The following is a 16475-nucleotide window of genomic DNA, read 5'->3' as shown; positions in this document are numbered from 1 at the left end:
GATCTTTACCCTACAATTATAATAATAAACATTTCATGTGGCAAAGATGAAATAGAGCAGAAGAAATATCTGCTCAATTTATATTTTTATAGTTTCTATAAAAAACTGTTTTACAGACTTTTGTTTTTTGTATACACAGTAGTTTCTCAGCCTTGGGCCAATCATTCTTGTATTGTGGAATTCCCCAACATATAAGAGGTGTGAAGCATATCCCTACCCCTCTCCTCTCACCACACCCCCTCCCCAAACATCAGAGGTAAAATCATTACGTCCTGTCAAGGAAGCAGTCAGACCACAATGATATCTTCAGCAATGATACTCTCTTCCTAAAGAGATTGAATCTTGAATAAGCACTAGAAAGACACCTGAAAGTTGAGATTTGATTTGTGACTGTTAGGTGTGTGGTCAGTGGTTAGGATTCCAAAAAGTAAGGACACCTTACTCTTTTTGACTAGCTTATTTTTGCTGCAAAGCTTCATTTGAATTCATCTTGTTTGCTTAGCCTGATACTCTGGTCTTCATGTAGACTCTAGGATTTCCTTACGACAAATCCCTTTTCCTCTCATATATAGAAGATTTCTGTTTCTTGCAGCTAAGAACCTTAGCTTAGTGTAACACTGATATTATTGTTTAATTCTTGTTCTCTTGTGGGAAAGTCTAGACAGACCTACCCTAAAGTGTGAGGAAGCTGAGATACCAAAGAAAGAGGCTGACATATTCAGTTTCTTAGAAACATTCAATAGGGACTTATGAACAGAAGCCATGTCTGTTTCTTGGGGGCCAGTGAAACAAGATGACGGATCCTTTTTCTATTACCTGTGCAAATCTAGGGCTTATATATATTGTAGAAAAAGTGTATATGTGATTCAGAAGGTGCACAGAGGCCAATTGAAGTAGGATAATATCAACATTGTTTTGACCTAAGGGCAAGATTTATGGTATATACAAGTACTCTTACATAAAGAACAATAGGTAATATAAAAATGTTAGAGATATTCTGGAACTGGGGTTAACTGGAAATCAACATGGCAGATTAGCATTCATGATGGAATTACTTTAGCCTCCATAATCTTTGTCATTTTTTATTGCCAGGATTCAAATATTACAGTTGTCTAAGTAAATCCTTAAAGTTTCATACATATTAGAGGAGTGTATAGGGTGCTAAAAATTACTTAGGAAGAAGCTTTTTGGCTTCTTATTTTTGGGGCCAATCAACCAAGATAGTACAGCTGCTTTTCATTGACCATTATTTTAGTAATTCAGAATTTAAAGTCACATTATTTTTTTAAAAAATATTATATGAAAATATGAAATGAAATTACCTTCACAAGGCAGTGTTGAAACATTTATATTGCATTACAATATTAAATGTAATAACATAAAATATATTCTGTGCATAAATATATTGGCATTTTCTCATTTCAATTTTTATTAATAAACCAGTTCTTGCACTTGTTAATACAAGATTGTTATTGGCAAACAATTTACTAGTTAATATGCAATAGATTGATGACACTGGATTTTATCCTATTAATAGACTCCCTTAAGAGCAAAAGAAAGGAAAGAAATGGTAACAACTTTGGGTACATATCCAAAGATGTAACTTTTGAGAAAACATTTTCCTCAATTAAAGTACAGCATTAACAAAATGAAGTGACGATAGCCAAAATTTAGTGGAAAAAACATACTTCTGAAATTGAGTAGAAGTGCAGCTAAGGAATGTTTAGTCACAACCAACTTGGTTTAAATGTGCTGACAGAACATACTTTAAAATTCTTAATAATGTATTTTAGCCCTGAAAACTTCAAAACCTCAATACCTACTTAAAAATGTATTCATATTTGGTTTCAGGGATTTTTATCAAAGTGCATCTTAAGGGGCAGTGTTAGGAAGTAGGGACTGGTCTGGAAGTCCAGTGGAGAACAGCTGATGTCTACCCACTGACCCCCTAACCTTTAATAACCTTGGAAATTTTTAGATCATCATTAACCATCTGCATAAAAGAAAAAGAATAAAAAGATGCAATAGGCTCAGAAATTATTTGGTTTCATGTTAATCATTTTGATAGTCTTCATTACAGAAATTGAACATAACTTGTTTAATTTAGGAAATTATATAAGTTACGTGACCTCTCAGTGCTTCAGTTTCCACATCAACAACTGGGGATAACTATAGTACCTATCCAAAGGATTGTTGTAAATGCAGTCATATGAATACTAATAAAGCTTGGTATGTAATAAGTGTTTTTAAGTAGTAGTATCCATGGACTTAAAATATACTATGCCAAATTTATCTATGTAGATTTTTAGATAATCTGTATTTATTTAAACAATCTATAGAGTCTTTTATCTGTTATTTCTCATTCTATTTCTTTTTAAAACATTTCATTCCTTATATTTGCCAATATATTATGAACAATGATTGTTATATCAACACTGTTTTTTAATTGCACAAAAAATTTTGTTTGTTAAAATTAAGTAGCAAACTCTGGGTGAGAAAAATTGAAATAATTTTCTTTATCAAGTTTTTCTTTATTATTCTTTATAGCTTTGTCTATGTCTGAGGTTTAGGCAGGGGTTAGAATAATTTTATTGAGTACCTTATGTAAAAGATGTTGAAAAATAATGCTTCAGCTATTTGCAGAGTGTAATATGTTAAATATTAAAAACTTTAATAATGAAATCAAAACAATTGAAACATTTACATTAGTGACAAATCACATTTTGCCCCAGAAAGACTAGGACAGGAATATGTGAACAGAAACAACAAATTTTACCCAGTTGTTGAAAAGTTAATGTTCTGTTTCTTGTCTCTTTCTCACTCTTCAAGTGAAAGCCTTTGGGCAAACAGGGATGTGTTTGTACCTAAGAAACTATTTATTATCAGTTATAATTTCTTGTATGTAATTTTCTCTAGTAATGTCAGAAAAGAGAAATTTCTTCTATTGGCTCAGACTATTTGAGGATTCATTTAGCATAGCAGCATTAATTTTAGTTTTTGCACTTATTAATCACAAGCTTTTTCCATACCGAAGCACAGGATATAGTTGGGGGGAAAAGGAGTTCTATTAGTCAATAGAAGACAATGTGAAATAAAGGAAGAGTTTAGGAGATAGAAAATTACTGATTAAATCTTATCTGTTGACTTGGATGACCAAGGTTAAACACATACATATATGTGTGCACAGATACACACAAAACAGCCTTGGATTGTTAATGAGTTATCCACATTGCATAAATTCACAAACACAGAAGATTGCTTCATTTTTGTCTTGGCTTTGTTTACACACTTGTGGCTGTGGACACTTCAAGGTTCTGTGAGCTCTACTACTAGTTTACAACCTTACAAGGCTGTTTTTCTACCAGCAGAACATTGGTAATAAATGTCTATTAGTCAAAATCACTGTGGCAGTTTTATAAGGCCTATGAGTGTATATTTCCCAGTCTGCTTCTCTTTAAATTACTAAGAATGCAAAAATAACCAATAGTTTGACCTCTTAAATCACAAATTGGATAGGCTTACCATTAAAGTATATTGTAAATGTGTTTCCCATTATTTAGCTCATTTAGCATGTTCAACAGCAGGCATTCAAATGTTTTCAGGGTTTTATTGTTTGTTTTCTGTTTTTTTTTTTTTTTCTCAGAAGGCATTAAATGATTTTTCAAGCCATCGAGATAGTTAAAAAACTAGAATATAATTGGAATGTTGCTAATAGATCATCATTAACCATCTGCATAAAAGAAAAAGAATGAAAAGATGAAATAGGTTCAGAAATTATTTGGTTTCATGTTAATCATTTTGATAGTCTTCACTACAGAAAGTTAACATAATTTTTTTAATTTTGGAAATTATATGAGTATATCATATACACAGAATGAAAAGGAAGTAACTAGAATTAAAGTTTATAGTGTAAAATTATTGCCCTTTAGATTGAAGAAATGATCGATAGTAAATGATGAAACAAAATATTTCAAATTTAACATAAACTTCAAATATATCCATGTTTCATATTAACATTAGAATATAGAATTCTGGTTAGTCAAAGTGGGCATATTTGTCTAAATTTTTTTATTTCTTAAAGCAGATTGATGCATTTTATCTTCAGTTTTGTTTTCCTGAAATGTATTTTTAGGGCTTAAAGAAATTCTTACCTTTTAAAAAGTAGTAGTAATTTTTGTCTATGCTTTGGATTCTCTCTGGCATAGCTGAACATATTAAAATGCCATAAAAGGTGTAGAATAAAGTATCTGGTGTCTGAGGTACAAGGTCTTATCACTAAGCAGTGTGTTTCTGTTAAATCTTTGGCAGATATTTTATACAGATCATAAAGTTAGAGTAACTTGTCACAATTAATTACTATTAACTGGAGTTCATAGGAGTGTTGACTACCTGAAAAGATGACCTGGCAGAATAGCATCAATTCAAATATCCTCATTTCACAAAATTTGGATCTGGTCTACATTCAGTCATTTCACTCAGTATATTATGATGTGGCTTTAGAGGAAGGGGGTCTTAAGTAGTGTGTCTATTTAGTCTCAGTGTGCAAAAAAAATAAAGATTACTTATAGCAATTCCTTCATCTATAATTCACTTATTCTATAATACATTTTTAAGGTAATTGCACATGAGGAGGACATACTTGTTTATTATAATTTGTAAAACAAACATTCTTAATTTTAAAGACAGACCTTTATTTTTCTATAGCAATTTCTGAATCATTCAAGGATTTCTTTAAGTATAAGCTAATCTATTTTCTTGGATTTTTTTAATATTCTATGACAATTTCCTCAGATTATGCTCTTCTATGCAAGATCTTTTCAACATACACCCATCTTTTGAACATTTTTATATTGCCTTAAAAATAATGCTAGCGCAGGGAGAAGATCTATTTACTGTATGAGTAGATTGTATTTGGAAGACAAGTACTATGGTCATATAAAACATTATTATTAAAAGATTCAACTCTAAATATAAAGTAAGGAAGCTTTTTTCCCTTCACTTTTCATCTTTGGGAAATGTAAAGTTACAATAAGCCAAAGGAAATGAAAGCATTGATGAGAGAGGTAGGCATGCAGGTGGTTGATAACCACCAAGGTTGCCTGCAGGTTATTGATGAGCCACACATAGTGCAGAAAACCTGTGTTTTATTTCAGAAAGCATGACATAAAGGTAAAAATGTGTTCCATTAAAATCATATCCCAAATGTGTTTCATTAAAACAAGATTTTGCAGGCTATCCAGATGATGTGTAAGTCCTTGTAGATAGAATATTGAAGCATGTAAACTTTCTTGAACAGGTAAAAGTTGTCGGTGTTTTCTTAAATTGGGTACTTATCATTTGCACAGAGCTTCTCTTTTTACAGAGTAATGAAGGTGGCTAAAGATCTCAAACAATAAAATTATGGTAGCCATAATTGTCTACATAACTTATTTCAGCCAAAAGAAGGCTTAAAGGAAAGCAGTGAATTTAGCAGCTCTCAACCATACAATTCCCATTTGTGTTGTGTTAAAAACAAAAGCATGAATGTGAACAAGAGCAGGAGAATGTAGCAGTTAATGGAATGGCATTCTTACAACAAAGAGAAAGCACTGATTCTTTGTTTTAAAATAAAGTGTTCTGTTGCTTTTTTTTTTTTTTTTTTTGAGACGGAGTTTCGCTCTTGTTACCCAGGCTGGAGTGCAATGGTGTGATCTCAGCTCACCATAACCTCTGCCTCCCGGGTTCAGGCAATTCTCCTGCCTCAGCCTCCTGAGTAGCTGGGACTACAGGCACAGGCCATCGTGCCCAGCTAATTTTTTCTTTTATTTTTAGTAGAGACGGGTTTTCACCATGTTGATCAGGATGGTCTCGATCTCTTGACCTTGAGATCCACCCACCTCGGACTCCCAAAGTGCTGGGATTACAGGCGTGAGCCACCAAGCCCAGCCTTCTGTTGCTTTTATAGTGAAAGGACTCTGCTATGATGGTAACACAATTTTGATCTAAGATGTACATGTACATAATAACCCTTTCCCACTTCTGTCTCTCCCTCCCTCACCCTCCTTCTCTTTCTCTCCTGCTCTTGCTCTCTCATTCCTCCCCATATCTTAAATATATAGTATGGTTGTAGTGTGTAAGAAGCATTTTTTTTTTTAGTTTTCTTAGTACACATAAAATGCATATTACTTCCACCCCCATCCCAACACATATATACACTTCCCCTTAATTGAGTGAATTTTGGTTATTGGGGCAAACAACCCAATAGAGTTTAAAAGGTTTCTCAGTACTATTGTATAGTCTGGTTTAGGATAAATGAAAAAAAAATTGGAAATAATATCTATATAGCTTTTTTTTTCTATTAGCCATATAGAAATCCTTGATGCATTATTACCTGATCTAGTTATTTTGTGGTGCCAATGTACAATGTACTATTTAATTAAATTAGAAGGTAAAAACTAGTTTAATCTTTTTATGGAACATTGTAGCTTGTTTCTTTCATATTTTTGTTTTCAAATTTTAAATTTAAAATGCCATGTGCCTTACACTTCAAAGCCAATACTTTAATTAGAGACTATCCTTGCCATAAGTATGTTTAATCTTAAAATGATCTATTTCCATTCATGAAACTTTAAAAATCACATTTGAAGATATAAGGTCTGATGATAATAATTAGACACTTGGACTTTGAACTGTTGGTTTCACAATGAACAAGCAAGAAGACTATAAGGAATTACTTAACCACTTAATGAATCAGCTTTTTCTATTGTAAAATGGAAAAATTAGTACCTTATTGTATTTTGATAAAAATCAAATGGGCATGTAACAGAGTAATATAAAGCACTTAGGATAATTAACAATGGAGTTAGTGTTGTGGGAAGAGGTATGGAGAAGTGAGGGACAGGTACATGAGCAAAACCAGAAAGGCTAAAGCAAGTCTACTCACTATAATATTTATCTTGGAACTACAGCCAAGTTGCTTCACCTGCTGTCTCTGCTCAGATCAGTGTAATTCACAAATCATGTAATTGAGCACCCAGGTTACCTCTCTTGTACTAGTGACTAACATCCCTACATGGAGGACATCAAGAGGTGGGTAAGTGTGGAGGCTCCAATGATGGTACCCGTGTGAACTGGCTCATTGCTCAGATTGTTCTCCTGGTAATAATTATCTGTGAGAGGATCAAGCTTCTGATGTAGGACACTAACATGATCATCAACAACTAAAACAGTCAGTGAATAATAAATGGATATTTCATTGTTGATATGGTGCTTGTCCATTTTGCCTGCTTCAGGGTTATTTCTGTTGAGAAGAGGCATGGAAGAAGTGATCCTGGCAGTTCCTGTAGGCATCTCACATTTCTACAGGGAGAAAATTAGTTTAAATTTCAAAAGCAATTGCTTGTGTGGGTCCATAAACAAACAAACAAACACAAAAGTATCCTAAATCAGGAAATCAGCATTCTATGTTCTAATTTGTTACCTAATTTCTTATGTACAGGTCAGTGTATCTGAGTCTCAGGTTTTCATACAGAAACTCAAAATTATGGATTTGTTTATCTTTAAGGTCTTGTCTAGGTCCCCTACATAAAATTTAGTTGTAGCACAGCAAAAAGTACCAGTGACTAATTCAAATCATATTAACCTATTTATGCCCAGTGTTCCATTACTGGAACACTAAACTTGTGGGAGTTATATAAATCCTACTGCTCAAGGTTATTATCAAGGTCTGACTTTTCACAAAAAAAAAATTTGCAAACTCTGGCATAAATGGGTTAATGGCTGGCCTGCTCATCTTCGAATCCTTCTTGTTGTGGAAAGAAACTTAGCATAAGGCAAACAGACTCAGCCCTCTCAATAATATAAAATATTGTCAAATATTCTAGCAAAACCTGTGTTCCACATTATGCATCGGAGACAATTTTACCTGCTGGCTGGCATCTTCTCTGACGTGGTTAGACCATAGATAGTGAATGAAAATAACTCAACAACTCAGAGTTTTTAGTAACAAGGCCATGTTGACATATTTTACTGAACTTTTATCTGGAAATCTCATGAAAGAGGATTTTCTCTTTGTTGTTTTTTCAAGTACAAAAAACTGCAATAAAATAAAGTCAGTGGAAAACAGCCTTTGGCCAGAGACTTTTCTCAGCTTCCTAATTTTAGTCAGCTCAAAAGCTTGTCTTACACAATTGTGGAAATAGTGACTCTGGTGTTAGACTAATCAAGAACTGTAGAAATACTAACATGAATAAAATCAGTTATGAAGTGTTTTTGAACTTTGATGTAGTTTGGGTTTCAGTTCATCATGGTGATGAAAACTACAGTATGCTTACATTTTTGTGTAATCTGATTCATCAACCATGCTAGAATTCAAGTTATCTGTCCCTAAAATGTAACTGTCTTTGCCTTTATACCTTTCTTCAGAATGTGCGCAATTTCATATAGTTACATATATCAACATTTAAAATGGAAATGACTTAAAATTTTAAAATGCATAAATGATCTCTGTTATTGCAGTTACATACTGATGTAATCAGATACATTTAGGGAAGCAAAAAATCAATGCTTTTCCCTAGGAATTTGATAAAATATGGTGTAGTCATTCCCTTTTCTAAAAGAAAAAAAATTAAGGAAATAATAACAGGTGCTAGGCTGGGTAACAGTCTCTTGTGATTATAAAAATAACAACGAAGGGTTTAAGTGGGAAAACTCTAAGTGCTGAAAGTGTTGGAAGAGCAGGTTGAAGATTAGAATTAGAATCCCCATGGGAAAGAAGGAGGTAAACTCTTTACCATAAATCATCTAGATGCTTAATTTGAAATCAAACATGAACCTGAGCATGTGTCATATAATCTGGCTAAATACACCTGGGTTTCATTAAGATGGTTTCAGCCAAAGACCACAATGTTTTAGACAAGCTTGAGCAGATCCTCTGCTAAAGAGAAAAACAAAAGTACTATGTCTTGCTATTGGAAAACAAAACCCATAACCTCAGTGCACCAACTTCAAGAAATTAATGGACCGATCTTTCAAACATGCATACTATATTTGGAAATCAAGGTAATGTAGTGTTTAGCAGCATGCATTTTAGGGTGATACAGTCTCAAGATCAAATCCTGACATATCCACCACTAGCTGTATGCCTTTAAGCAGATTGCTTAACCTCTCATCATTTCAGTGTCTTCATCTGTAAGATGAGTACAACTGTAGTTAAATCTTACAGGATTATAGGATTGTTGTTAAGTTAACACAATGTGTGTAAAATTCTTAGTATAGTGCCGAGCACAAAATAGGGACTTAATAAAGAATGACTGCTTTTATTTTTATTATAAATTGACTGTTAATTTTTATCATAAATTGAGTCCCCCATTTGGACCCTTTTAATTCATGAAACAGTTAAGTTCGCAGAAACAGAACCACAGCTGTTCTTAGTGACGTTTGACACAGCCTACCAACTACAACCCTATAACTCTTTAAGAAGTTTTCATGGTACCTTTTGTTAAGTTACTTTGTCATAATTTTGTCCTAAGAAAAAATTACAAGTACCCAAACATGGCTTTTGTCTACATTTACCAATTGGTTATATGTTTACACCATCTGTTTCTCTCCTCTTCTCTCCCTTCCCCATTTCTCCCCGCTCCTCCCCTCCCTTCCCTTCTCCTCTTCCCTGTCTCTTTCCTCATGTATGCAAGCACATTTTCTCTTTATTCCAAAACATTTGGAAGTTGGAGACATAGTGCTATTTTACATTAAATTCTCAAGTGTGTATGTCCCCAAAACAAGGGAATTCCTTTAAATAACTCCAGTATCATTATCAAAATTACAAAATATAATACAGTGATACAGTATACAATCCAATCCACCATCCATATTCCAATTTGATGAATTATTTCTTTGACATTTTTATAGCTATTTATTCTCCAGTTCAGGACCCAACCCAGGATCTTGCATTATATTTTGTTTTCATGTCTCTTTAGTCTCTTTAACTTGGAATAGTCCCTCAGCCTTTGTTTTTTGTTTTTTTTCTTTTTAATTTCTCTTGACCTTGAATCTTTGAAAGTACAGACATGCTTTTTTATCAAATAAAAATTTGTGTTCTTTTCTGGTTTTCTCATGATTAGATTTAGTTTTGGGTATTTTGATGGGAATGACACTGAAATAATGTTATGTCCTTCTCAGTACATCTTATTAGGGGCCACATTATATTTGTTTTTTACAGTATTGATAATGTTTAAGATGAAGTTTTTCACAGTATTGACTCGGTTAGATGAAGTGTTTAAGTTCTTAATTGTAATTGATTGAGGGAGACTTTGATACATGAAATAATTGACAAAACTCTAGTCAGGCTCCTTTAAGCCCACTAGGCCCAACCTGGGCATTGTCCTTATCCGTCCTGCATCATCTAGTTGTAGCAAGAATCCAGTTAAATCAGTTTAGGAAGAATCCCCTTTGTGTTCTTATCTGATCACCCTAGGAATCAGATCAGAGTCCTCCATTTCCACCATCCTGCTTCGTGATCACCTTGGGTTGCCTGCAACAAAAATCTCATTCGGTCCAGGTAACTAGAATCCCTGCCACTACCACGCCTGATGTTTCCACTCAGTAATTTTCCATCCACTGACCACCACCCTGTTCCACCATGTTTCACTTTGAGTTGAACTGAGTTCTTTACCTAGGCTTTCTTTAACAATGTGTTAATCATATATTTTGCATTTTTACAACTTGAGTTTATTTCTGAGTGTTTAATGAAGGTTGTATTTCTTCAGCTGCCAAATCCTCAATCTAACTCTGGAACATGATGGTGAAAGACTAAGTCCAGGTAACAGGAAGTTACTGAATAGATTAAACTGCGCCTTGGCAAAGGTATCCTATTGTGATCTTAAAGTCATGTGTTCTTTATTCAAATTTCCCACCTGTGCTTTTTCATTCATTAATGGGGAAGAAATTTAACCAACTATAACAATTAGAACTGAGAATCCTGAAAAAAAGTGGGGAAATTTCTTTCCCTGGGGCTGAATTTCTATTTGGAAGAATTTCTATTATAATAACAATGCTACTTCTTTCTACCCCCTTATTTATTCTTCCTATGGAAAAAGGATTGAATTCCATTTAACAAGTTTGAAAAGAGAAATTGGGAATGCTCCTGGTTTTTACCTTCCTCTTTCTGAGAACAAGCTACTAACATGAGCCAGACATTCTCCTCTGCAACTTAGTGCTATAATTTTTACAAGGGTAGCCCCAATCTACTATAGATAGAGCTGCGCTTGTTCAGAACTGTGACAGAAAAGATTGGCTCAATTCTGGGATACAGTTCTAAAAAGCCCTCTGTTGCTATGTTATAAAAAGCCTTAGGTTGCTACACACCTACACCACATTCTCCAAATCATATTTATTGGCAATAACATATTCTTATTGCCTATTTTGGGCCATGGATTGAAAAATGACATATTTAACAGAATACATATGTAAATGGAAGTAACTTGCTGTGGTTTCTATGCGTCCCCAAAAGTTTATCTGTTGGCAACTTAATCTCCAGTGCAACAGAATTGAGAGGTGGAACCTTTTAGAAGTGATTAGATTGTGGGGCCTCTGCTCTCATGGATGAATTAATGCTACTATCAAGGGAGTGTGTTTGTTATCCTAGAAATGGATTCCTGATAAAACGATGGGTTTGGCCTCCTCTTATTCTCTTGCTCTTTCTTGCTTGTTTCTCCCTTTGGCCTTCTTCCATGGGGTGACACAGTAATAGGGCCATAAGCAAGGCCCTTAATGTTGGTCTTTCCAGTCTTTACAACTGAGAGAAATAAATTTATTTTCTGTTTTTTGTTTTTTTTTTTTGAGCTGGAGTCTCACTCTGTCACCCAGGCTGGAGTGCATGGCACAATCTCAGCTCACTTCAACATCCTTCTTTGGGGTTCAAGAGATTCTCCTGCCTCAGCCTCCCTAATAGCTGGGACTACAGGCATGCATCACCATGCCCGGCTAATTTTTGTGTTTTTAGTAGAGACAGGGTTTCACCATGTTGGCCAGGCTGGCCTCGAGCTCCTGAGCTCTGGCAGTTCGCCCGCCTCAGCCTCCCAAAGTGCTAAGATTACAGGTGTGAGCCACTGCACCCGACATTTCTTTTCTTATAAATTACCCAATGTGTGACATTCTGTTATAGCAACACGAAACTAAGACATGATACCAGGATCTTGTCTTAGTTTAAAATCAGGAAGAAACCCACATTGATATGAATATTTCCTTTGTGACATGACTAGTGATGAAAAAATTGGTTGTAATATGGGAGATTATAAAATTAGATCCTTAGCTCACACCATATGCAAAAATAAATTCTGATTAAAGACTTAATGAAGCCACAATGATTACACTTTTAGAAGAAAATATAGAAAGACGTTCTTTAAGACCCTGGGGTATAGATGGGTTTTTAAGTCACAGAAAAGGAAACTCTAGAAGACTGGTGAATAATAGTTAAAAAGTACATTAAAATATCTGTTCATGAAATGACACTATATAACGAAAATATGAGCCACATATAGGTAGATGTAATTGCCAACACATATATTAAATAATTAGAACCTAAAAAATATAAAAACATAAATAGGAAAATAATTAAGCCAATGGAGAAATGAACAAAAGGCTTGGACAAAAAGTTGAGAGAAGACAACATACAAAAGGCCAATAAGCACAGTAAAAGAAGAACAACCTCATTCATAATTAAAAAATGCAAACTAAAACCACAATTTAATACGACATCACCATTTTACATATTCCAATTTTGGAGTTAGGGAACTCAAGTACAGTTGATGCGGGCATAAATTGATGTAACCATTTTGTCAAACAGCGAAGTGTGTCAAAGTATGGTTGAAAATTCATATACCCTCTCTTGTAGCAGCTCTTCTTCTAGATATATTCCAGAAAAACTTCTGGACAAACTCAGCAAGAGATACATATACAAAGTTTTCCTGTTAGTATTGCTAGTAAGGAACCAGGTAGCATTCAACTTTAGTGAGATTCTTTACATTGTATTCTATGTGATGAGCATCTCCTGAATTTTATGAATAGTAGTCAATCAATTACTTATAATAGAAAAATGGCAAACAGCCAGAATGCCTGTGCAGAGTAAAAGGATACATGTTTTGTCATATTAATACTGAGAGGAAAAGAAATACTCTATAACTACGTAAGTCAACATGAATGAATATCAGAATTATAATTCATGAAAAATCTAGTTATAGTATAATTTCATTTGCACACATTTGAACTATGCAAAATGACATATCATAGTGTCTAAGGATGCAGACACATGATAAAGCTATTTAAAAAGCTATAAACTATAAAAGTTTATGCTTTTAAAAATGGATATAGATATAGTTTTATAAGTTTTATACTTATCCATTAATTATGGGGTTAATGGCATGTTTAAAAGAGATACATTTCATTATTTTTAATTTCAAACATATATGTAATTTTTCAAAATACTCATCAACACTTTAGCTTGTTTTTTTCTTTAAGCAGCTCATTGAAATGATTTTAAAACCATTTACAAGTATTCTAGTTAAATGTTACATTTTTAGGATAGATGCCATCAGATTTTTATTGTTAATCTTAAATTTATTGATTTTTAAAAACATATTTTATTGCATTTTAGGTTTGGGGGTACATGTGAAGAACATACAAGATTGTTGCATAGGTACATACATGGCAATGTGGTTTGCTGCTCTCCTCCCCATCACCTATATCTGGCATTTCTCCCCATGTTATCCCTCCCCAACTCCCCACCCCCCACTGTCCCTCTCCTAGTTCCCCCCAACAGACCCCAGTGTGTGATGCTCCCCTCCCTGTGTCCATGTGTTCTCATTGTTCAACACCCACCTATGAGTGAGAACATGTGGTATTTGATTTTCTGTTCTTGTGTCAGTTTGCTCAGAATGATGGTTTCCAGGTTCATCCATGTCCCTACAAAGGACACAAACTCATCATTTTTTATGGCTGCATAGTATTCCATGGTATATATGTGCCACATTTTCCTTGTCCAGTTTATCATCAATGGGCATTTCAGTTGGTTCCAAGTCTTTGCTATTGTAAACAGTGCTACCGTGAACATTTGTGTACATGTGTCCTTATAATAAAATGATTTATAATCCTTTGGATATATACCCAGTAATGGGATGGCTGGTCAAATGGAATTTCTATGTCTAGGTCCTGGAGGAATTGCCACACTGCCTTCCACAATCGTTGAACTAATTTACCCTCCCACCAACAGTGTAAAAGTGTTCCTATTTCTCCACGTCCTCTCCAGCATCTGTTGTCTCCAGAATTTTTAATGATCGCCATTGTCACTGGCGTGAGATGGTATCTCAATGTAGTTTTGATTTGCATCTCTCTAATGACCAGTGATGATGAACATTTTTTCATATGTTTGTTGGCCTCATATATGTCTTCTTTTGTAAAGTATCTGTTCATATCCTTCACCCACTTTTGAATAGGCTTGTTTTTTTCTTGTAAATCTGTTTTAGTTCTTTGTAGACAAAGGGCTAAAATCTAATAAAAGGTATTATAATAAAATATAATATAAATATATAATATATTTTAAAATATAATATAAATATATAATATAAAATTTATATTTTAAAATAAAAGGTAAAAAATAAAAATAATTAAATATTATAAAAGGGCTAATAAAAGTTATCAGCCCTTTGTCAGATGGGTAGATTGCAAAAGTTTTTTCCCATTCTGTTAGTTGTCGATTCACTCTAATGATTGTTTCTTTTGCTGTGCAGAAGCTCTGGAGTTTAATTAGATCCCATTTGTCTATTTTGGCTTTTGTCGCCAATGCTTTTGGTGTTTTAGTCATGAAGTCCTTGCCTATGCTTATGTCCTGAATGGTTTTGCCTAGATTTTCTTCTAGTGTTTTTATGATGTTAGGTCTTCTGTTTAAGTCTTTAATTCATCTGGAGTTAATTTTAGTTTAAGTTTTCAGGAAGGGGTCCAGTTTCTGCTTTCAAATTTATTGATTTTTGTTAATCTTAACTGTGTTCTACTAGTTAAATGTTACATTTTTAGGGTAGATGCAATCAGATTTTTATTGTTAATTCTTTTGTCAATCTTTAGTTCTTTTATTTAGTAATTTTGCATTAATAGCAGATGTAAATTTAATTCTATTAGTAATTAAATATAAATGGCACACACTCCAATTAAAAAGCCATATGGAAAAACTGGATGTAAAAGCAAGGCCCAGCTATTCACACACACACACACACACAGACGCAGTCTATAGGAGATGCATTTTAAATCTAAATGATATATTAAAAGGATGAAGAAATATATCCCATGGAAACAATTATAATAAACCAAAGGACCATATTACTATCATATTTCATAATAAATAGTACCAGATATAAAAATATTTTCTAATAAGTGGATTGAGAAAATAAGAACACAACAATGCTAAGTGTCTATGCATACAACAACAGTTTCACAATGCATGAAGTGTGAATGATACATCTGAAAGTAGAAACAGAAACATCTGCAATTATGTTCGTATTTCTCAATAATTCGTAGAATGACTAAAGCAGAAAATAAGTAAGAAAAAAATCTTATTTTTTTAAATTAAGGTATGTACTTTTTTATTGTACTTTAAGTTCTGGGGTACATGTGCAGAATACACAGGTAAAAAAAAAAGTCTTGAACAAATTATCTACCAATTTGATCTAACTGATAGTAATACAAACTTTACTCAAAAATAGTGGGTCACGCTTTTCCTCAAGTACACATAGAACGTTAACCAAATATGTTCCAAGCTATTCCATAAACAAGTTTCAATAAATTAAAAAGAATTAAATCATACAGAACATGTTCTCTGACCACAGCGAGCTGTTAGAATTTAATAACAGATAACTAAAAACCACCATATATTCGAAAATTAAGCCATATTTTGCTAAGTAACCCATGGGTTAGAAAAAAAGTTATAATGGAAAGTATAAAATATTTCGAACTGGCTGAAAATAAAGCACAAATACATCAAGTATAGCAAAATGTGTGAAATATAGTTAAATCAATACTTACAGGAAAATTTATAACTACGTGTACATATTAAAAACTATTTGTTATTCAAACTTCCAATTTAAGAAGCTAAAAAAGAATTAAAATCAATGTGAGCAGAAAAAGAAAATAATATAGAATTGGAAATAACTTGCACAGAAAATGGACAAACACTACAGATAGACTATCAAGAAAATTGTTAACACTGTAGCTAGAGTGATGAAGAAAAAGAAAAAAGATATAAATTGTTAATATTAGAAAGGAAAGAGGGGACAGCACTAAGATACTACATTAAGAGGATATTATGAAAAATTTTATGTCATTGAATTGATCACTTAGATAAAATGGCAAATTTCTTGAAAGACTAATAAAATTGACCCCGGGGGCGGGGAAATCTCAATAGGTCTCTACTACAGAAGTTTATAACTAAAATCCTTCCCACAAAGAAAATT

The 16475-nt window shown here is 33.4% G+C and overlaps 1 long non-coding RNA gene across 1 annotated transcript in view; it reads left to right on the top strand.

Annotated features, from left to right (window-relative positions):
- The window catches only part of LOC118152229 (uncharacterized), a 238619-nt gene that overhangs the window by 97458 nt on the left and 124686 nt on the right, over positions 1-16475 (top strand). The window lies entirely within an intron of this gene.

Source organism: Callithrix jacchus, chromosome 3 (assembly GCF_049354715.1).
Source record: "Callithrix jacchus isolate 240 chromosome 3, calJac240_pri, whole genome shotgun sequence".
Classification (NCBI taxonomy): domain Eukaryota; kingdom Metazoa; phylum Chordata; class Mammalia; order Primates; family Cebidae; genus Callithrix; species Callithrix jacchus.
Note: the sequence above shows the minus strand (reverse complement) of the source record. Positions and strands in the feature narration are given on the sequence as shown.